A 15291-nucleotide genomic window follows, 5' to 3' on the forward strand; every position below is an offset into this window, starting at 1 on the left:
CTCCTGGCTGTTTCATGTAGAGCCCACCAGCCAAACTCCAGGAATAAGAGAGCAGGTCAAATGGATAACAGACTTCTAATCTACCTAAATAGCATGCTGCCATCCACCTTCTCTGTATGGAGTCTCTCAGACAGTGCCCATTGGCACCAGGGCCATTTACAGATCTTGTTTACAATGTATTGTATTCCCATAATACAGCACAGCGGTTGGCACATAGTAGGTACTACATACTTAGTGAGTAAGTAAATGGGTTGTTCCAATGGTGGGGGGGGGGGGTGGCAGGGTTTTACTATGTAGCAGCCCTGGCTGGCCTGGAACACACTCTGTAGATCAGGCTGATCTTGAACTCTCAAGAGATCCACCAACATCTGACTCCTGAATGCTAAGGCATGAGGCATCGTGCCCGGCCATTGGTAGATGTTTGTCTACAGTATAAAGACACTACAGTATAAAGATGTCAATTTGTGTTAGGAGTTTCCGGGCAACACCTTCTATCTAGCAGGGGCCCTAGAAAGGAAGGGAGGAGACCCACGATGAATTTTAATAACAGTATCCTCTCCTGAGCCATCTTGATGGCTCAGCAACTAATGATGCCTGTCACCCAGCCTGACAAAGGGCCCAGCTCAAAAGGTAGAAAGAACTGACTCCAAGTGTCCTCCAGCCTCTGCACATATGCACGGACCCACCTACGCATCAACACACACACGTGCACACACATTACCCCCCACAATACACACACATCAACACACACATACATACACATGCACACATTACCCCCACACGTATACACACATCAACATACACATATCACCACACATGCACATACACACACACACATGCACACACATTATCCCCATGCATACACACATATACACATCAATACACATACACATCCACACATATTACCCCCACACATGCATACATATATCAACACACACATCCACTCACATTACACACACACACACACACAAATTAATGAATACATAAATTAACTAAAACATCTTAAAATAATATGCTCTTGCCAATCTCTCACAGAAAACCATAACTCACCTCTATATCCTTCCTGCCTGGGCCTGGGCCTGGTTCTATCCCAGCACCGATGCAGTCTTTTCCACTAAGTATTCTAAGACCTTCTCGTTTTTCTGTAAACCTCAAGCTGCCATGGACAATAGGCCTCCCCTGATAGTAGAGCACACTCTCTAAAGACATGTGGGGAGAAAAGACAATCTTTTCTCTTGTTAACCACCCCTTTATGACGACGTCATGTTGGGTGCGTTTGTGTCTTCTCTTCCCAGACTTGCCACACACTCCTCGAGCAGAGGCTATGTCTCATGGTTCTCATTTTTCTCAATCCCAGCTAAGGTGCACGGAACGCTCTTTCTAAACTCATCCTCTTCGAGGCTTGAATCCCAATCTCTCCATCACTCCACTGGAAAACAAAGATGAGACAAGGCCAAGAACAGGAGAGGATAAGGGTAGAAAGTGCCCAGCCCTGAGGGTTAAGTTCCTCTGATATGCTGAATAACTGAAAAACAGTAATACTGACAGAAAGCGAAGCCTCGCAAAACATTTTCACAATCCAGGCTACCTTTCTCACATCCTCCCACTGCTAGCTAGCAGACTCCCTTCCATGCAGCCTACACCGCCCCCCACCCCTCACCCCCACCCCTCACCCCCACCCCCCCCCCACCTCCCCGACAGTTCTAACAGAACCTCCTGAGACCGGAGCGTGGCTCAGTTCAATATTTGAAGACTGCAGACACTTAACCGCCTCGATGTTGGAGCTGCGTTTTTCAAGCTGGGAGGGCACTAAGAAATCAAGATTAACTTTTAATTCCCAACCTAAAAGCCCATCATCCCCTTTCAAAATATGCACCAACTGTGGAAGTAGCAAGAGCAACCTAGTAAAAAAAGCTTGTGTAAACTTTTTGCAAAGAGGATTTATAAGTTTGTCGGGGGGTGGGGGGCTTAAAGGGGTCACACTGTCAAAATGTTACAGATCTGCACTGGATTAAGCCTGTGATGCCACAGGACCAAGTAGCCTGACCCAGAAGCTCAGGATGGGTGCCCAAGGAGACGTAGCCAGTGGTAAGACAGCCTAGTATGACCCAGTTTCCCTGACTCCTGGCTGCCATCTTTCCTCCCACCCTTCCACCTTATTCCTTTTTTATTATAAAGAAATTTCCTTTACAGCACCATTTGCTCCTCTGGGATTTGACCCATGGCGGGTCTGATGCTTTGCTCCCTTACATTTTAAGCGCCTTCCATTGGCCTGCTTTCCTTCACCCTAATGATGCCCACAGAGATGTAATTTTCTCGCTTCTCTTTTTCTATTACCGCCTCACCTGGCCTTTGCTCGCTCTCTTTTCTGCTACACATAGCAAGGCTCTGGGCGCCCTTTTGTCCTCCGGTTCTGATTTTATGAGAAGTGTTTATTTCCATGTTTTCGGTATTTGCCTGGATGTATTCTTACCGAGCTGATGGTAAAGCCCTTCTCTCTCAGCGGGAAGCTGTTGCTCACAGCAATTACGCCTGCTGTCTTCCTTTTCATTTTCCTTCGGCTCTTGATGAAATTGTGCTTCCAGAAACCCCATGAATTCTTTCTGAAACTCTTACGTAACTCAGTGTACTCGGTCACTTCTTTTCCACCCATCCATATATTTTTTTATGTTTGGTTGGGCATTTGGGCTCATTTTCCCTCCAAATCATTTGGTGGTGATTTGATCTGAAGTTTCTCTCAGACTGTTGATGATCTCGTACAACCCAGTGGGTGGCTTCAGTGCCCAGCACAATCAGCTGATGCCTGTATCATTTGCTGCAGAGAGAGTCTACCCTGAGGTTTTATTCTTTGTGCATCCTTTCAGCTGACTTTGTTTGTTTGGGGGAAATGTTTGCTGCCGTTGTGTACTTCTGAGAGGGAGAAGGAATGTTACTGTTGGACACACTCTTTTGCGCTAAGGTCTAAGCCCTTACATCTAAGGACTGCATCCTTAGATGCATAGAACGGACAAGTCCATCCTTCATGAACCTGCTCTATCTTTAATAAGACTCCATGTGTGTTGTGTTTCTGGGATCGGTTCTAAAGGGGTCAGAGCGTCATAATCCAGGTTTTCAGTAGAGTAAATACCTGGTACGAGAACTTGCAAAAAGAGGATGGTTCATTTTGTCTCATAGTTTGGCAGTCCCTGAAGATGGATGGCAGCTAGTTCCCCGTGGGTCTGTGGCATCATGGCAGTGAACACTTGGTGGAGAAAGTGGCTTACCTCCCAAGAGCAGGAAATAAAAGGGAAGAGTGACCAGGGTCCAAATATCCCCTTCCAGGATATGAATGGAAGACTTCCTACAAGGCCCCGCCCCTTGCAACAATGCCCCGCCCCTTGCAACAATGCCCCGCCCCTTGCAACAATGCCCCGGCCCTTGAGGGTTCTGCCACCTAACTGTGAGCTGGGATCCATGCTTTTAACACACGGCTCATTGGAGATGACTAATCCAAGCCACAGCAGGGAGAGTTTCACTGGGACTGATATATGCAGGTTTCAATATCTCCATAAGTAAGCCAGCACTTGACAGCAACCAGGCCCACTCCCTTCATCTACACAGTACCAGCCCTTTGCCTGCTCTGCTATGGACGTTCGAGTTTCCTCCCTAGAGAGGACCATGGAAAAACTGAAGGCAGTATTTGGGTCCTTACAATAGCAAGCTCAGAAAAGGCCAGTGGAGTCGAGGGAAAGGGCTGGGGATGCTGTGGGTTAGAAAAGGACAGAGCAGCTCAGGTCCTGTGACCAGATAGTGAATGTGCCTCAGGAGCCAATGAAAGACTGATCAGTGGCAGCTGAGCCTTGAGACACAGAACGGACAAGTCCATCCTTCATGACGCTACATGTTACAGAGAGGTAACACAGGCCTCTCACCCTTCCTGGTCGGCTCAGCTACAAGGCAGAAGAGACACCACAGAGTTCATAAGGGAACCCTTCCAAGGCAATGAGGCAAGGCCTGAGAGAGATCCACGAATCTGTCGTTCCGACCTTGGCCTGCACCCTCCTCATTTTTCTCTGGATGCTAACGCACCCTTGTGAACCTTGGACCCGTTCAACGTGCAAGATAGATCAATAGGCTAATAAAACCGCGTATGAGAAACTCCCTGATAGGCCTGGGGGTGTGGCTCAACAGTAGAGCTCTTGCCTTGCAGGTGTGACAGTCCATGGATTCTGTCCACAACCCTGCAGAGGAAAACAAAAGGCTCGCTGGAAGCATTCCAGATCCCTATGCTAATGAGCTTTTGCTGTTCTTGTTCTCCCCTCCCTCCTTCCCCCTCTCCCCCCCTCCCCCACACACGCACACCTGGAGGTTCACCACTGTTTCTCAACTCCAGCACCAGGGGGCACAGCCCTCCCTCTCCACAGGCACCTGCACACCTGTGTGTGTAGCCCACCTGTGTGTATGCTCGCACAGACACACACAAACACATGCACATATAAATAAAACAAGGTAAGTCTTAGAAACAAAACAAAATCTATCACACTGGGGCTGAAGTGATGGATCAGTGATGACAAGCCCTTTCTGCTCTCTCAGGGGACCAGAATTCAGCATCAGGTGGCTCACAAACTTCTGCCTATAACTACATCTCAAGGGCTCTGACACCTCCTCTGGCCTCTGTGGGTGGGTACCACACACATACAAAGACATGTGCCTACAAATAAAACAAGATAAATCTTTTTAAAAAACCCACTTGCCTGAGTTTAAGTGGAGTATCCAGGAGGAGTATCCATGATCGTCTTTCCGTCTCAATTGAGTATGTGAAGGTGAATTTTTTTTCTAGACTCTTCACCTAAAATATATTCCAGCTCATCAGGTATAGAAGCAGATGTGAGAATTCAGATATGGTTGAACAACCTAAGTCATGAATGGTCAAACAATATTACTCTTTACACTGGTTTCATTCATAAAATTCTAAAACATGTTAATATGCTATGTGAAAGGGGTTGTGGGTGTTTCTAGAATGTTAATCATTTAATCTTTCCAAATTTTAATTTCTAACAATGAAGATATATATATATATATGTATATATATATATATTTCTATTCATACATATATGGATGTGTCTGTGAAGATATTTCTAGACAAAATCTCTTTGGAGTTCACAATTTATAAAGTGTTTATGGGTGTGTGTGTGTGTTCATTTTTTAACACGTACACAGAAAACATAAGAAAAATATAAGGGACACATGAAAGCTGCCAGTAATTTTAAAAGAATGTGTAACTTTAATTTTTTCAAACCTTATTTTTAATGATGGTTCTTAAATGGTTTAACCTCCCTTGTAGCCCACCACCCACCAGAGGTAGTGGGAAAGAAAGGATACAGGGAGGGAAAATGGACCAGTTTAGAAAGATTCTTTGAAGCAACTCCCATCTGTGTGTCTGGAAATCGGCAGTTCAGTTCACAGGTCAGCAGCGGCAGCTTGATCCACTGGCAAACACTTCACCGATACACCAGCCGTCCAGTTCTGTTGAGTCAGGTTAGCAACAGCAGTGACATGACCTAGCAGAGACAGCCAGGCCTCAGCGTCAGCAGGAGTCAGCAGGAGGGACCAACAGGAACACCAGGAGAAGTTCTCAGCTGTGCCCCTCTCAGGGAAGCGAAGATGGGCAAAGACTCGAGACCCACAAGCAGTGCACAGTTAGCTGTACCAGCAACTCTGTCACTCCGTGGAGTCCTATTTATACCCTTCAAACACCACATGTCTTCCAGAGCCTTGCCTGAGCACAGCTCCCGCCTCAGCACAGGTCTTGCCTCAGCCAGCATATGCATCCAATCAGCCTGAGTCTGAAGAAGCAGAAGAAGCGGCAATTGACTGCAGCACACCACCAGAAGTTCTTTGGTGCATTTCTCTCTATGGAGCCCCAACAAATGCAGCTGGACTACATAATGTAAGGCAGACCAATACCTGCGTGTCCTTAGCAAAGAACCCTTCATCGCGTGTCCTTTCACATGCTTGCTTTAGCAGAACATCCTCTCCTGTGTCCGCTTCTGTGAAATATTCCTTCATGAGTTGGCCTTAGCCTTTCACACCTGTGTCCACTTTAATGAAACACTCCTTCACATGTTTGTACCAGCAAAACACCATCCAACCAAGTTCCCAAAGAACCCTTAGGTTTTTACTTCAAGAATGCCAAGTTACTTTTAGGGGAAATTAATAGTCAAAGAGACAGACGCTGTCCTATGACACAGTTCTTCCAGGAGAGTATTTCACTTTCAGTCTGTCTCCGGTAGGCTGATCAAATGTTAACTGTTTCTGAGAAGGGACATCCCCAGAGTCAGATAAGAGAATTTCAGGGCAATCCCCTCCCATTGCTTAGGAAAAGCTCCAGGCCCATGCTTGGAGCAAGAGACCGATGTGTGAACAGTGGAAAACCCCTCAGTATGGGAAGGTGCCACAGCTCAGATACCTGAAGTCTACACTCAGATGAGTTTAGGAAGACACTCAATGAGGAATGGGCTTGCAAGGAATCTGGACAAACAGGGACTGTGACAGGTGACCTCCAGAATGGCCACATAGCTGTGAGCAGTGATGTGCCCACTAGGCCACCTCTGCACTCCCAGACTGTAAGGGATTGCAGACCTTGGCAAAAAGCCATCGGAAGGAGCTAAGTGATAACTTCAGACCCTGGCCTTCCTAAGGCTTCCCACTCTCTTTCCAGCATCCCCCATTGATGGAGCCCAGGGAACCCTTGCGAGAGCCCACAAAGGCAGCCTCCTGAAAGAGCTTGTAAGTGAGACAACTTGAGGATGGCTCAGAAAACCCCAAACAGATAAGGATGAGCTAACAGATTGATAAAATGCCAACAGGTAAGACTAGACCCCCAGATCCAAAAATGAAGGAACACAAATTTTTTCCAAAGCACACACAGGAAACATGTTCCAACTTCTGACCATAATTATAAGCCAGTAGGCTTATGGGCAAACGTTCAAACCTCGGTATCAAAAAGAACCTGATTTCTATCACAGAACAGTTCAGTGGTGTGAGACTAGATGTCAATGACAAAAAGGTGGGAAAATCCAGAGTACTTGGAATTTTTAACAATAAACTTCTAAGGGACGGGGTTATAGCCCATCAGAGTGTGTTTATGCACAAGGCACTGTTGTTGGTTCCCACCAGCACATCTCAAAAAGAGCAGGACCTCTAATTACTCCAAAGAGAGAAAATCATATCAGTCTATGTATGTATGTGCACAGTGGTGGCAATGAAAATCCAGCATCTCAGATGTAACCAATTCAGAGAGGCACATAGCCTTCAGTGCCTATGCTGGGGGCTCTAAACCTGAGAATTAATAAGCTAAGCATCTCAATTAAACACTGAAGAAAAAGCAAGAATGATGGAAGTGTAAGCGCAAAATTGAAAGAAATAGAAAAGCAAGATGAAGAAGGTTAGCAAAGCCTAGTGTTCATCTAACAGAAACTCCTTATGAGGTGGTAGGAGAGAAGAAGAGTGATTTAGGTCTCATGGAGTCCATTCAAACGTGTGGTGCACAGCCCTCCCGCCCAGCCGTTACTTCTGGGCTCTGGCCTCAGACAGGTGTGCGAGGTCCAGGCATCACTAGCCTGGAGTGAGGATAAAAAACGACAGATGGGATACAGAGTGCCTGGATGCAGAGCGCCTGGCGTGCAGGAAGGTGCAAAGCTCCTGCAAAAATCCAGACCCTCCCTGAGAAGCTGAGCAAGCGAAAGACAGTCGGAGATCCCATGTCACCATTCTATCTGTAGCCAGCTCAGTCCTCGGCTATTCCTGAGGTGGGAACAGCCATTCAAGTGGGATTGAGGGTGCTAAAGGGCTCTCGATGGCTACAGAAAATCATTTTGTTGTGCTGTTTGGGGAATTTTTTTTTCTGAGGTTTGTTTTGTTTTGTTTTGTTTTGTTTGTATTATCCATTTTTCTTCCTCTGCTTTATAATACCTTTTCTACAGGGACCACAAATCCCTTCACAGTGTTCAGTCAGCTTTCTAAACTGGAGACCCATTTACACGCACTATCTCAGGATGTGTGGAGCAGAAATAAAACACTCACCCAACTCATTCAAATCCCAGGGTGTTGCATTCAGGCAACACTGTGAGCAGAAAAATGCTCTGCGAACCAAGTGCAGAGAGTCACTTCTAGCTTCATAATTACTGAGGGGAAACGCATTTCAAAACCAGAGGTGTGGAACTAAGGCTTCCTTTTGCACAGAGGCCCTACAAGACATACTAAATCATTGCCAACCACGCCCCTCTCATAAATTATCGCTCTCATAATATTACTCCAACTTTAGAATCCACCTATCTCTATCTTGTGCATCCCAAACCACAGATAAGCCAACTTTTTACATGAAAATACTTTCTCTCACAGAAATCCTTTTGTTTACATTTTGGTATTGTATGTATGAATGACTTGCTCAAATAGATTTCTGTTTTACACGCATCCTGTAACTAAGGTTTGGACAGTGTGACCCAACATGTGGGTGCTGGAGTCAAACCCAGGTCTTCTACAAGAACAAGCCCCCTTAACCCTTGAGCCGCCTCTCTAGCACGTGGAAGACTTTCTGATTTTTTAAACGATGCCATCTGCGCAGTTGCAGAACGGTATCTCCATTCCAGATTTTGAAGACTCGGTTCACCCTGCAACTTGAATCTGTATGCTTCCTTCCCAAAACAATTATTTCATTTCTTATCCCAACTAAAAGATAAACAGTCTAAAAATCCCATGTGTAAGGTAGCTAACTTTACACCCCACTGAAATAGAAATGCCTAACGCTGTATGTCATGGCTCTCTTGTGAAATTCCAGCGCTCTGGGAGGTAAAAGAAGAAGGATCCAGAGTTCAAGGCCAGCCTGCGCTACATGAGACCATGCCTAAAGAAGAAAAGGGACTAATATTATCCTTGTAGCAGTAACTTTTAGATTCTCACTCTATCCTTTTGTACTGACCATGAGTGGAATATGTAAAGGAAGAATGTTGTATTCTCCAGTCATTTCTTCAATATATCAGAACTTTAATTGGGGGGAGGGTATTTTGTTGTTTTGCTCTGCTCTGCTCTGCTCTGCTCTGCTCTGCTCTGCTCTGCTCTGCTCTGCTCTGCTGTTTGTTTCAGACAGTTTCTCTGTGCAGCCCCGGCTGTCCTGGAATTTGCTTTGGTAGACCAAGCTGGTCTCGAACTCAGGGTTCTGCCTTTTTCTGCTAAGATTTAAAGGCATGTGTCATCACACCCAGCGAGAACATTAATCTTAAAAAGAATTTCCCTGTGTTTTACCATTTCATTGTAATGAGATCTCCTAGGCCATTGCTAGTCTTTTCTGGCTTTTTGTTTTGAGTCTTTGGGTTATACATATGTGTATGTATTTATGTATATGCTTATCACCAACGCCTATGCTTCAGCTCAATGGCACATAAACCAGAAAGTATTCATAGATCATCTCTGAGCTTACCAAATCAAGATAAAGCACAGCGGTCTGATTGACAGCTCCAGCTTCAGTCTTCGCCTGGCATTAGCATTCTTACAGTCAGAACTAAGTCTGTTCTTTTTAAAAAGTGCACTGTGGTTCCATGATAAGTCACACTGCACATGGTTTAGAAATGAGCGCACAGGCCCATCTGTATGGTACAAGGAACTCACTTAAATGGAAGCAGAACTCCTATATAAGAGCAATTCTTAATTTTCACCCACAATTGCAGGAGCTTGGCATGTAAATGAAGTGCTCCCTGAGCAGGCATTACATGGGCGTTTTTCAGGAATGATGGCCACAGTCTATCATTTCAATGGTCCCAGTCCAAAGGATCTTGGAGTCACTGACACAGCAGACTGTGACAGCTTCATAGGCCCTGTTTTGGGCTACTGGGTTCATGCCCAGTAGAAGGGAAAGAGGGAAAGTGACCCGATGAGTCACTAGTGGCTGTGGCCCAAGCCCTTCGCCCCAGCTGGCAGAGTAGAGGCTTTTCCACATTGGGTTCACCCACTGGACCCACACAACGGAGGGTTTTATGTGGTTTGGCTTTAAGAGGCTAAAATTCAGCCAGTGGGGAAAGAAGCCAACCAGTTAGCATGACGTTCAAGTCTAAAGCCTGGGCAAGGTTCTGGGGTGCTCACAAAATAGACAGCCACCACCCTGGAATACCGTGGGGTAACAATTTCTTGAGAATTATTGCTCCAGGTTTTGCCTCATATTTGAAGGGTAGAATGGCTGCTTAGTGGTTCACCTTTTTCCCCGTAGGGATCAGGAGAAAAAGCATCCTATTTTGTACCAACCCAGCACTAATACCTATATATCCCCTCCCCTCAAAAGAGTCCTCATGGAGTGGCCTAGTGTCAGTAATACTTTGGTCATGGAGGAAAACAGGAGCAATGCTGTTATTGCAGAGACAGCTTGCCTGCCATCAAGTATCTGCTACCAAACCTGGATGTGATTGGTGCTTGACATGATGTCATACAAGCCAAGCTTGGCATGATGTCATATGGGCCAACCTTGGGCATTTCTTAGCTATGGAGGTCAGACCTGTACCATCCATCCTTAAGCCTTCATCCTCTCTGGGAGGTTGCACCTGCCAGAGGTGGGGGGTGACTCTTATAACACTGAGCAAAATTCATCACAGAATTATTTAGGAGAAATTTGGCCATAATTTGGCCTGACTAATGTCATTCCTTCCTGATACCATTCAGCCATGGAAATTTTCACTCCCCAGCTATATTGTTGAAAGGATGTGTTTTAAATATAATGACAAAATATCTACATATTGACATCAAATGATGTATTCCCATGAAATAAGCATATGCATAAACATAAGCACATAAGTGCCATGATTAAAAGTGTATATATTTATAGTCCAAGTAGCTATCTCGTAAATCTTGATTTTTGTCATTTTTTGGTAATATTTACTTTTAAATATGTGAGTATCAATAATGTAGCTTAACCTTTTCTTCATATTTGGAGATGACCTTAGACATGTAAGTAACATAGTGATGCTCTTGGGCCTGTTAATACACAGAATTACATTTTGCTGTTACACTGAAAGATCAGTTTAGGGGAACTTATTTTTCCTGCATCCTTGCTTGCCTGGCCTTCACCATAAAGGAAAGATGACCACTGTCCCTGCATTCATACAGGATTCTCCAGAGGAGCAGAACCAATAGACTCCACCCTAAGATGGGACTTACCAGGTTGGCCACATGATGAGAAGCTGAGGATGTCCCACAATAGCTGTCTGTAGGCTGGAGAAGAGCCAGAAAAACTAGTGACTGCTCAGTGGAAGAAGCCAGAAATCCCAAACAAGAGGAGGCAAAAATGTATAAGCCCCGCTGGAGGCAGAAGGCATGGAAGACCCTGGTGAGCCACCCGCACAGCCTTATTCAGAGGTTGAAGAACTTGGTTGTTATGTCTGTGCATTAACAGCAGACCTGCGCTGGGTCCCTTCTCAGCTGTCATTCTCTCCAGGTCCCCTGATATCTGGATGGTGCGGCCCCATTCAGGGTACATCTTCTGACCTCACTTCACTGCCTACATTCCCATTGTCACATGAAACCCCCTCTCTTATCCATCTCGGGAGATGCTTTACCCACTTTCTGTAGGGCCGTCAGTCCGCTAACATTGACAAACAAAACTAACCTCACAGCCTCTAACCCTCTTTTCCCTCTCCTCCTAATCCCTAATACATCAGTGGAGCATCTGCTTTTAAAACACTTGTTAGAATTAGCCACTCGTTCATTTCTTCATTCTACAAACATTGAATGAGCCCTTGCTATATGCCTGTACCGTGTTGAGGATGGCACAGGGCCCTCTCTTAAGGATGCTACAGCTGGAGAGTGGGTGGATGCTCATTGACCAATGAATCATGCCAAGTAATGCGACCACACATCTGGGGGCCCGGTATAGAGTAGTAAAGAACCCAGCCCTGATCAGAAAGGACAAGGCCTTTCTCGAACAATTAACCTGTAACGAGGGTGCAGGAAACATTTGGAGTAGAGAAGACACGTGCAAAAGCTCTGTGGACGGGAACAGGAAACCCACAACACAGGAAGGGGCTCGTGTGGCTGAGACCCAGGCCCTTGGTCTCTATGCTAAGAGCCATGGAAGACAGCTGAGGGGTGAGTGATTGGCAGGACGAGTGACACTAAACGTGCCTTTCGCAGGTGCTGACTTAGTTACAAAGTGGACAACAATCTGGAGCAGAATAAGGACATCCATCCAATAGGGCTGTGGTGGGGAGTGCAGAAAAGTGTGAGAACAAAGGTCAGCCTAGATCCCGTGCTATCCTCAGGACAGTACTCGGCATATAGTAAAGGTTCTTTGAATATTTGTAGACAGAGGCATGGGGGTGGGGGTGGGGGGGAATGTCACATGACTGAAGTTGAAAGAAACAGCAACAGTGAAACATTCCTGAGCATGCATGCAGCAACCAAAACCTGACTCTGTATCTACCATGGCATGAATCTGGGTGTTTCTGTCGGCACTTACACCCTTTGCATCTTCATAGCAACCTTGGTTCCAAACGCAACCTGAGCACCTCGCACTACACTTGCTGTCTCCACACACTGCGTCAAAAAAATCCCTGACCAAAACGACTCAGCTCAGATCCTGGGTGCCGTGAGCTTCAGCCCACTGAACACACAAAGCCTTCTGCTCTTAGAAAACCACAGTGCTTCAGTCGCAGACAACAACGATCTGTGCCACTTCCCGCCTTCGTTCCACAGCTCGGGTATCTTCCGCACCTTTGTTTTGGATTGTGTTAGACTGTTTAACTTTAAAAGTTGAGATTTGAGTTTTGTATTGCTATAGTGTGTTCTCTCTCTCTCTCTCTCTCTCTCTCTCTCTCTCTCTCTCTCTCTCTGTGTGTGTGTGTGTGCGTGTGCGTGTGCGTGTGCGTGTGCGTGTGCGTGTGTGTGTAAGGATGCCAGACCCCTGCTGGAACTGGAGTTACAGACAGTTGTGAGCTGCCAGGTAGGTGCTGGGACTTGAACCGCAGACAGGTCCTCTGAAATAACAGTGTTCTCAATCTCTAAGCCATCTTTAGATTAACACAGAATTTCCAGCAGTTTCTGAAAGGGCTTTGAGCATACTTTTGCCATTTTGTGCTTTGTATTTGTTTGAAGTGGCCTCCTTAGCATGACAGTTATAAAATCAAAATGTGTGGGGGAAAATGTAGAAGGCACTTGCATGCTACAGTAACAGCCAAGACTTCCTTCTCCACCAAAAAAATAAGCAAGCATGCCATTGCCTTGGTATACAGATTTTCTTCTTTTATAAATGGTAAAGTCATATATACATAGCAAAGAATTGATTTGAAATAAGTTTCCACATGATTTATTATCAGTTCATGTTTGATTTGTACTGTTTTACATACTTTTTTTTACTCCCCCCCTTTTTTTATCTCCAATATTTTCTTTTTTTTTAATTACGTATTTTTCTCAATTACATTTCCAATGCTATCCCAAAAGTCCCCCATACCCTCACCCCCACTTCCCTACCCACCCATTCCCATTTGTTTTACATACTTATACACCCAAGGTCATACAAAATTTCCCAAGGGGAGAAAGGATGAAAATAGAAAACTTTAAGAAGCCCTGGCCTTGGCTGAAACAGGTGTCACCTTCAGCCCTACAGAGTTCTGAACTCCAGGAAGAAAAAAAGCCACACTCTCGCTAACCTCTAATTGAAGCTTAGTAACTCCTTCCACCAAGAATGCAGACAACAAACCACAGTGCTATGGAAGCACCTGTGACCTTGTCACCAAGAGGAATCACAGATGCTTACAGAACAAACCAGTTGCTGTAGACTCACCACGCTATCCTTGTTACTCAGATACTCAGCTACTGAGCCTGACCCTGCACCATGTGACATGATGTGCCAGGGTGATTATTATTGGGAAAGTTGCAGGCTTGTATGACCAACACAATTTCCAGTCACAAATATACTTAACATTCACAAATAAGACCAAGACCCAAAATCTGCCATTTCCCTTGCCATATAGCTATTTCTGAGTAGATTTAGTCTCTCTTCCTATAGGACTTTCTGCTTTCAATAATGGCTTTGGTTAAGAAACAGATATAGAGAGAAGCAGGTAGGCTAACTGCAGATCTCTACCTCTTGCTCCAATTTCTCCAAGTTCTGCAGCAGGCTACCTCCTCAGCCTCCATTTCCTCTCTGTCCCATCTCAAATGGGTCATTTCTAATAGTTCCCCTCCAACTTTTCTTCCCCCCCCCTCCCCCACACTTATCACTTTATCCCAGTCCCCAACTCCAGCAGGCATTCCCTGGGAATCTGTGGACCACTCTGGCCAGGGAAGCAGGTAGCCTAACTGCGGACCTTCAGTGGTCCAAATCCAACCCCCCACACACCTCCATCTCTCTATCAGACTACCTGCTGTGGCCTCTCCCCCTCCTTTCTGCCCCCATCTCCAGCAGATCATCAATATCTCCTCCAACCTGCCTGACAGCAAAGCAAAGAGGCAAGCTTCAGATCTTCACTATCTCATCTCTCCTCCAAATCCAATTCCCAGCTTCATCCCCAGCTCAGCAGCAAACAACCTGTTGTGTCCTCTCCTCACTCTCTGCCCCATTCCCAGGAAGTTAGGCAGAGCCTGGTGGAACCCATTGCTCTCCTCCCTTCTACGGTCTCCCTCAGCCCCCTCCTCCTCAGCCTCCTCCTCCTAGACCATCCCCATTTCTGTCAGTTCCCAACACCTAGATACACATTTTACCCAGAACCCCCAGGGACCACACCTATCAGAATCCTAGAAAATTTTCTACCAGGCAACACACAGCTACCACACCCTTCTGAAAACCAAGAGGTCAATAGAGACTCTAAAAGCCAAAAGAGCCCAGGCAGATGCCACGATGCCATGATGCCAGACCAGACTACTATACTCAGCAAAATTTTGAATCACAATACATGGAAAAATAAAACATTGCATGATTAAATTACCAAAATTAAGTAATGTCTCTCTACGGACCCAGCCCTACAGAAAGTGCTAGAAGGAAAACTCCAATCAAAAGAGGTTAGTCATACTCTAGAAAACATAAGGAATAAATAATCCTAGACCAGAAAATCAAAAAAAGAAACACACGTTACAACAACAAAATAACAGGAATCAACAAACACTGCTCATTGATATCTCTCATCAATGCTCCCAACTATCCAATAATAAAAAGAACTAACAGTACAGATGCAAAACCAGGATCTATCATTCTGCTGCATCCAAGAAACACACCTTATCATCAAGGATAGACATCACCTCAGGCTAAAGGGTTAGAAAAAGATATTCCAAGCA

This window comes from Mus musculus, chromosome 2 (assembly GCF_000001635.26).
Source record: "Mus musculus strain C57BL/6J chromosome 2, GRCm38.p6 C57BL/6J".
Lineage (NCBI taxonomy): Eukaryota > Metazoa > Chordata > Mammalia > Rodentia > Muridae > Mus > Mus musculus.